At 36.3% G+C, this 8,978-nt stretch overlaps 1 pseudogene; it reads left to right on the forward strand.

Annotated features, from left to right (window-relative positions):
- The first annotated feature begins 6,807 nt into the window (after positions 1-6,807).
- Positions 6,808-8,654, forward strand: LOC107022570 (annotated as a pseudogene).
- The last annotated feature ends 324 nt before the right edge of the window (positions 8,655-8,978 follow it).

Raw genomic sequence — 8,978 nt, forward strand, 5'->3', positions numbered from 1 at the left:
AAAATAATACCAACCCTTAAGAGCAAGGTAATTCCAGTACTTTATCCATGAAGGCCATAGGGAAGTGATCTTTTTATGTCCAAGCATTTAATTTAATTTTTTGAAGGCCATAGGGAAGTGATCTTTTTATGTCCAAGCATTTAATTTAATTTTTTATAGTCCATGCATACTTTCAGTTCAGTCACTGGCCGCATAAACACACTCATTTTTGCATTAGAAACAACAGTAATCCAACCTTTATTAGGAACATACAGAAAAGGGTAAACCCAACTACTATTTACACTTGGATATATGACTCCAGCATCCAACCATCTGATGATTTCCTTTTTCACTACCTCTTGCATAGGTGGATTTAGTCTCCTTTGGTGCTCGATACAAGTCTTGTGGTCCGGCATGAGTTGGATTTTATAAGAACAAATTCCAGGAGAAGTCCCAATAATATCCGCAATAGTCCATGCAATTTCCATCTTGAACCTCTTCAACACAGAAACCAATGCCTCAACTTTACACCTCACTCAAATCAATCGCAATGATGACTGCTACCATCTCTCCCAAAGAATACATACCTCAAGTGCGATGGTAGAGCCTTGAGATCTAATATTGAAGCCTCTTTAATAGACGGTTTTGCGAGTGGAGAGTCGCAATTCTTCATATCTAATTGTAATTCTTTGATTTGGAACGAAATTCGAACCTATCAAGTGAGGCAAATTATTCATCATAGTCTCCATACCATCACCCTCAAAGTTTCATCTTTACCGATGTCAGTGCAACACCCAATCTTTCTTCAATAGACACATCAGAACCTCGCTCCACAATATGATTCACCAGTGATAATGACTTGAGACGCTTTCCAGTTTTATGGACCTACAGATATGAAAAGCTACATCTTCACTATTCAATCGGAACTTCATCTATCCTCTCTCCATATCGACCAAGGTGCACCCAGTAGCAAGGAATCGTCTCCTAGGAGGATGGGAACCTCAAATCAACCTCTAAATAAGTATCACAAAACCTGCCAGAAAAATAAATCACTCCACTTTTACAAGTACATCTTGGAGTAAACCAATGGGTTTCTTCACACTTCTATCAGCCATGAGTAATCACATTGCAATCAATTTTGGAGCCCTAAACTCAACTTTTTCTATATAGACAATGACATTAGATTAATGCTAGCTCCCAAATCAGAAAACTCCTTCGTCAAATGCAACAACCCGATGGTACAAGGAATGGTGAAAGCACCAGGATCCTCTTATTTCTATATAAGTGACCTAGTAGCAATAGCACTTTTATTTTGCAACCTCTCATCATTCTCAAAGTTAATGGCGCTCTTTTTGGTCGCCACATCCTTGATAAACTTTGCATACCTAAGCATTTTCTCCAAAGCCTCTATCAATGGAACATTGATGAAAAGTTGTTTCAACATAGTAATGAACCTTCTGTTTTTTCCTTGTTTAGTCTTCTTCACTAATCTCTGTGGGAATGAATTTTGAGGTCTAAACATGTGAATAAATTTTTGGGCACCTCCATTTCTTTCTCTATAGCATTCTTGGACTTTCCAATAACCTCAATGTCATCATCATCTTTCTCAACGATAATTTCAACCTCAGACGACATAGGTGATCAATGGTTTGTTTACCCTCTCAAGTAGTGACTGCCATAAAATTCCCATTGTTCTTCAGATTATAGATGGTATTGCTAGGAAGTGTGTCAAGCTGACGTGGGTTCATTTTTGGGGACAAATATTCATTTGCTACTCAAGTTTATTAATCAACACTGCATGGGTATCAACTTTTTGACCAATTCCAAGCAAGACGTTTCACATCTCTTTCACATTCTTTCACATTCTCATTGGTCGTATCAAACCTCTTCATCATCTTCTACATCATATCCTCAATACATGACATACCCCCCCAACTTCCCTATTGCCAGATTCTCGATTTGCACGTGTAACATAAGGCCCAACTCTATCATTTATTTTGTCATAGTTATTCTAGTTGTAGTCGTTGTCGCGATTGTAGTTCTCATCTGGTACATAGTTAACCTCTTATTTGTAGGTACCACAGTACCGACCTTGGTTTCCTTTCCCTTAGAACCGATTATCAGAGTTGGAACCTCGGGTGTTTGCTCAAATCCCCTGTCTAATTATTCACCAAATAAGAATCCTCCTCATAGTAGCACTTTTCAACTAGTGGTGGTGGATTTCTAGTCAAGTAGTTTACTGCATTCACCTATTATGTACCTCTACTCACATGCTTCAACACTAACCCAAGATTTTTCCTCATCTGAGCCATCTCCTCATGAATGTTATCGGCAATTTGACTAGGTATAGCCTGAACTGTAAAAGTGTTTATTTGGGTGTCCAATTTTGTAATGCTCCATGCTTTATTATTTTCGTGAGATCTTCTCCTATTTCTCAGTCATCTCCTCAAAAGATCACTCACTATATGACCCCAGCAATAGTATCCTGTACAATCTTGCAATTTTAATCCTGACCTATATAGAAGTACTCCTTTAGTGACTCATCATGAATTCGGTGATTCAGAACACTTCTTATAAATGAAGCAACCCTATTCCATGAACTGCTCACAAACTCTCTAGGTAGTGCTACAAAGTTATTTAGTTTGTCCATGTGATTCAGCTTCTTGGACAACGGAAAATACTTTTCCATGAGCACCTTGTTCAATTTTTTCATATAACAAGTTGTATAAAGCTCATCAAACCAAACTGCAGCATCTTCGGACAATGATATAGGGAAGACTCTCAAACCTATGATGTTCATATCCAACTATGTTCGTCTTACACAACTCTTGGAGAAACTCCTCAACTTGTCCATGTGCCCATGTGGATCTTCCGAAGCCATACCAGAAAAATACCCCCTTGTTGTAAGCACTGCATCAGACTGCTAGTCACCACGAATGTGTGCCCTAGATGTAGAGGTAGGAGAACAGTAGCTCCTTCTAATTCAACGGTGTTGAAGTCGACCCTGTAATTATCACGAAACATTGTTCTTGTGGATTATGCACCCCAAGTGCATCTTTGAGTAAATTACAACCATGATCCTGAGCATTCTCATCATTCATCTGTCCTACATTCTCTTCTATGACTGATTATTTTGGACCCCTTAATTATTTATCTTTCACAAAGTTTTGCTCAACTCTGGATCGTATGGGGTCAATGGTTCGCCTCGACTTCGTGTACTTGGCATACACTAGGGTGAAAACCTAAAGAAAACACAAATAAAAGAAAACATAAAATAAGGAAATAATTAGCTAAAGTTTAATAATATAGTTAACTTAATCTAAAAGTCTTATATAGCAGCACCGGTGCAAAAATTTGATAGTGGTAAGATTCCTGCTTGTCACGCGGGTGACCCGAGTTTGATCCCCGGCAACGGTGCCAAAATTTGATACGCACAAATTACACTTCCCTGAAGAAGTATGAGAAATCATTATCAAGTAAAGAACCCAACTTGGAGGTTGGGGTTGATCGCACGAGAAGTATGGTGCAGACATAAACTTAACTGACGATTTTATTTTTCTTTAGTCATTTTCGAGACAAGTACTAAAGAAGGGGTGTTGTAAAACAAATAACCAATTGTTTTTAAGTAACTAATGATCAAGACTGAAACCTTGAGTTATCAATAAGAGAAAGAAACTAGGGTGCATTTATTCCTGATAAGCTCTTAACGCGGTAATCCTAATAATAGTAATCCTTTCCTATTGTTTTACATGCATAAGATACGTATCCCTAAGTGATTGATCCTCCAAATAGGGAATTTCAATCCGCACCTTGGTACGGATACATGTGTATAATTTACTAACCCTTACCTTTAACTCAAATTATACATCACATCAATGTGTGGCTTAATTTTTAGCCTCGCACCAATTGACATTAGACTATTAGATAGTATCACACTAAATTTCTATTTATAATTCTTTTCTTTTTAACTACCTCCTTGGTCAGACAAGCAGAAACAAGGTGATTTCTAACGTGTGGACTCGTTAAAAAGACTTCTACGAGAAAGAATTATCAATGCATGCATCAACACTATTCAAGAATTACTTAGTTATTATTCATATGTTGTTAATTACTCAAAGTTCCCGGTGGATTTAGAGACTCATGCTTGAAACAACATTATTCATGTTTTGATAATAAGAATTAATGAACTTATGTTCAGAGTACAAGAAACCCGCAGTCTTGAATTGAATTTCAAAGAAAATTTCTTATAAACCAAAATCTGGAAATCAAATTGTCAAAGTTTTCAAGTTGATTCCCAAGAAAATATCAAGAACTAAAAGTAAACAGTAATGTGTAACCCTCAAAAACTAGGTTTACATACCCTATTTATAGAAAAACATGTCCTAAATAATAAAACAAACAAAATAAGGAAATAAACTTTCGGGACGCGACTTTGATCGACGACTCGACTACGGACCATGAGTCAACCTATGATCTGTAGGTCCTTTCTATTGGTCAACACTTCTGTGGGTCCTCTTCCGTGGCTCCACACGTAGGAGTTTCATCAAGTATTAGAACTTCAACTCTTTGAACACCTTCTACAAATGTGCAGGACAGCCCGTAGGTGAACCTACGGTCCGTTGATTACTCGTGGTTCCACACTTAGTCAAACTTCCCTGATGTTCCTATCTACGCACCCATCAACGGATCGTCACAGGACCTACGGTCCGTAGGTCACTTCCGTGGGTGGCCACTTCTAGATATTTTCGACTGTCATCTCACTCAACCGCGTCAAAGCCTATTTCTTGCAAACATAACACACAATAATATTTTCAATACAAAATGTCACTAGACACATACAACTCATAAGTGAATTATATCACCAATATCGTAAACTCACGGTATATCACATGCTCAGAAATTGGTGGATAGAGGGTGTTTATATTACATAGCCTTCATTTGGGACACTAGTATTAAACCACCAACAGTTGATATCGTTCCAATTTTTTGGGAATTTCTCGATGTATTCCCTTCTTATCTTCTACGTGTTCCTCTCGATAGGAATATTGATTTTGCTATTGATTTGGAGTCGGGTACTAAGCACTTTTGTATTACTCTTTATCATATGACTCCAATAAAGTTAAAAGATTCGAAGGGCCAGTTGTAGGATTTGTTGAGTAAAGGATTTATTCACTCTAGTGTATCCCCAAAGGGTGCCTCTATTTGTTTGTTAAGAAGGACGGACTATGAGGTTGGGTATTGATTACAGATATTTGAACAAGGTAACAATAAAAATAAGTATCCTCTTTCACATATTGATGACTTATTTGATCATCTACAAGGAGCATCGTTGTTCTCTAAGATTTATTTGAGGTCCTGGTATCAATAGATAATGATTAGGGCATCATATATCCCTAAGAGAACCTTTTGGACTCAGTATGGGCATTATAAGTTCCTAGTGATGTCCTTTGGGTTGAATAATGCCCCTACAACATTAATGGATTTGATGAATAGGGTTTTTCGACCATACCTTGATTCTTTTTTTATTTTCTTTATCAATGATATGTTGGTTTACTTCAGGACTGAGGAGGACCATTTTCGATACTTGAGGATTGTACTTTAGAGGTTCAAGGAAGATATATTGTAAGCTAAGTTCTCAAAGTGTATATTTTGGCTTATTCCTGTGGCATTCTTGGTACACGTGGTTCTAAGGAGGGTATGAGAGTATCTCCGGCCAAGATTAAGGCAATTGGAGGTCGGACATGACCTATTTCTCTAATAAAGATTCAAAATTTTGTAGGATTAGTAGGATATTATCGATGATGGGTTCAGATTTTCTCTACAACTGAACCTTCATTGACAAGATTGACTCGACAGAGTATGGCTTTCCAGTGGTTTATGAGTGTGAGGAGAGCTTTTAAAAGCTCAAGACTTTATTTACTTCGTCTCTTATATTGACTCTACCAGAGGAAGGTGCATAATTTATTATGTACTTTGATGTTTCTGGATTCAGGTTGAGTAATGTATTGATGCAGAAAAGGCATATGATCGCTTATTCTTCTAGGCATTTGATTACATATGAGAACAACTACCTTACTCATGATTTATAGGTGGTGGTCATTGTCTTAGTACTTAAGTTATGGCATCACTATTTGTATAGGATGCATTGGGAGATCTTCAATGATCATCGGAGTCTTCAGTACATCCTGTAATTGTCACCTGTAATATATGCAGAGGAATTTGAACTTGAGGCAGCATAGATGGATTGAGTTGTTAAAGTACTATTATGTAACCATTCTATATCATCCGAGGAAGGCCAATGTGGTGAAAGCAATTTCATCCAGGTAAATCATACTTTTTGTGGAAAGAGAGGATGTTCAAACATACCGACCTACTCCTACTCATCAACTTAAATGCTTAAGGAAATAAAAGAACTAAAAGTCAAAATTTACCCTCTTTACTCCTACTCATAAAAGTAAATTAAATAAATTTAAAATTTACTTTCTTAGCTCCTACTCATCAAATTAAATGCTTAAGAAATATCACAAGAACTACAATTTAATATTTATCATTTTGACTCCTAATCATCAAATTAAATCAAATTAAGTTTAGAATGTATCCTCGTGACTCTTACTCAACAAGTTAAATCAAATAAAATGTTGTAAGCCATTAAGGGAAATTACTTATCCTCTTGGATCCTACTCATCAAGAGAATGTATTACCATAATCTTAAAATATTTCCTATATATAAAAATTTATTCACTCTCCCCCTTTGCTTCCAATCCTCTCTGTCTTTTTTTCTTTTTCTAAAGAAATCAAAAATTAATTAACATATTGTTTAGAGTAATGATGGAGAGAAACAAAGAAAAGTCTATCAAGGCTAGAGGTGTTGCTGAAGAAATGATGAGAAATAAAAGAAAGAGGGCATCAACAAAATCAAGTGAAAATTATGTAGTATTTGATCGTCTACCTAGGCAAAATCTCCAGTGTGTCAATGAGGAAAATCGGCTAAGATCTACGTGGCATAGACATCATATCAATTTGTCGTGATAATCTAAGTGATGATGATGACGATGAAGATTCTTCTAAGCGATTTTAGGGGGATGGATATCCATCTCCTACTAAGGAGTCTGAGATGAAACATTTGTCTCATGCAGCAACTCCTAATAGAGAGAGAAAGAAATTAAAAGACTATTTATCCGATGAAGAGAGATTCCAGAACACAAAGATTGAAATTGAGATTGCAAATGGAAGTGTTGATGTTGGTCTTTATACAATGACAGATTCAAAATCATCTAAATATCCACATACAGATTTTAGCAATTTTGACAAGGACGAGGACGAGTCCTGTTTTAAGGTTGGGAATGTATGGGCTTTTTATGATACCTTTGATGTCATGCCTAGGTTTTATGGCATCATCAGGGATATTTTGTCTCCGTAATTTAAAGTGCGCATAACATGGTTAGAGCCAGAGCCACTAAATGAAACCAAATGGCTAAATGAGGGATTTATAGCTTCTTGTGGTAGGTTCAGAATAGGAAACGTAGAACACATTGAAGATCATATTATGTTCTCACTTTTAGTATGTGCAACAAATGGAAAAAGCAATGATCCAATAAAGATATTTCCATTGAAAGGAGAAACTTCGGCCCTCCTAAAAGATTGGGGCAGTAAAGAACTCAACTATGAATTTGTTGAGGTCTAATCAAACTATAGTGAATCTATTGGTGTGCATGTTTATAAAATAAAAGGATTCACTTGTCTTTTTAATAGGGTAGGAGAACCATTTCTAGTTCCAACAAAGGGTACGTTTAGATTCTCTCATCGAATTCGTTCTATGAAAATGTCAGGGATGGAGAGAGATGATGTTCCTGAAGGATCCTTTGAACTAGACCCTACCTCCTTACCTATTGCCCAAGTATATGTTTCTTCTTCATCCATAGACCAAAGTGTGATATTTAATTTCATGTACTCGATAAATTCTGCTGAAAATTGGGTTGCACCAATACCTAATCAGGTTCCTGATTTTTACAGATTTGCTACTAAGAGATCACCAGATAAATTTCAAATTGGTCAATATTAGGAAATACACAATATGAAGATTCCTTTCTACGGTACTATGGGTTGATAAAAAATATAGATCTTCTCCCTCAATTTGTGTTCCATGTGGCATGGTTTTATGTGTGTCCATTCCCTAATAGTATAATACAATGGCATGATAAAACAATGCCAATTGGTTGTGGATTATTTAAGTTTTTAAACAGAATGCTAAACAAATATCTTGTAACCAACAACTTTTTACATGTAGTAGTTGCAAAACCTGTAAAGAAGGGTGTATACAAGATCTTCCCCAAAACAAGTGAAGTTTGGGCATTATACAAAACGTGAGCACTCACCTGATGAAAGGTAATAATCTAGAAGATTTTGAATATGTGATTGTTGAAATAGTGGATGTTCCCTATAATTATGTATATGTGAAGTTCTTAGAGTGGGTAAAAGGCTTCAAGTCTGTTTACAAGGATCGAGTGGAAGAAGAAAAGGCAGATAAAGCAGTGAAAATATGTGTATCAGAGCATCTCAGGTTTTCTCATCAAATTCCTACTTTTCGCCTGACAGAAGAGAGGGATGGCAGCTTGCGAGGTTTCTGGGAGCTTGATCCAGCAAGAATGCCTATGTGTTTACTATGTACTAACTGAAGCATCAAAATTTTCTTCTCTTTATCTTTTACCAAAATGGAAGCATTCTTGTGGATTTCTAAAACCCAATTATGTCTCAAAAGAAAGTGATATTTCAAATATATGTTGAGAATATATTTTAATTAAGTGTGCTTAATAAGTTTAGATTTTTTAGTACATTCCATATTTGCTTATACTTATAATTTTAATGATTATCAGTTGGATATTCAATCATTACCAAGTACTTCACATCCTCCCAAAGGAATAATTGGCAATTCCTTAGTGGGGACTGTCCTTCATCTTCCAAAAATACTCAATGTGAAGTGCACATGACATAGTTTTTGT

Source organism: Solanum pennellii, chromosome 1, assembly GCF_001406875.1.
Source record: "Solanum pennellii chromosome 1, SPENNV200".
NCBI lineage: Eukaryota > Viridiplantae > Streptophyta > Magnoliopsida > Solanales > Solanaceae > Solanum > Solanum pennellii.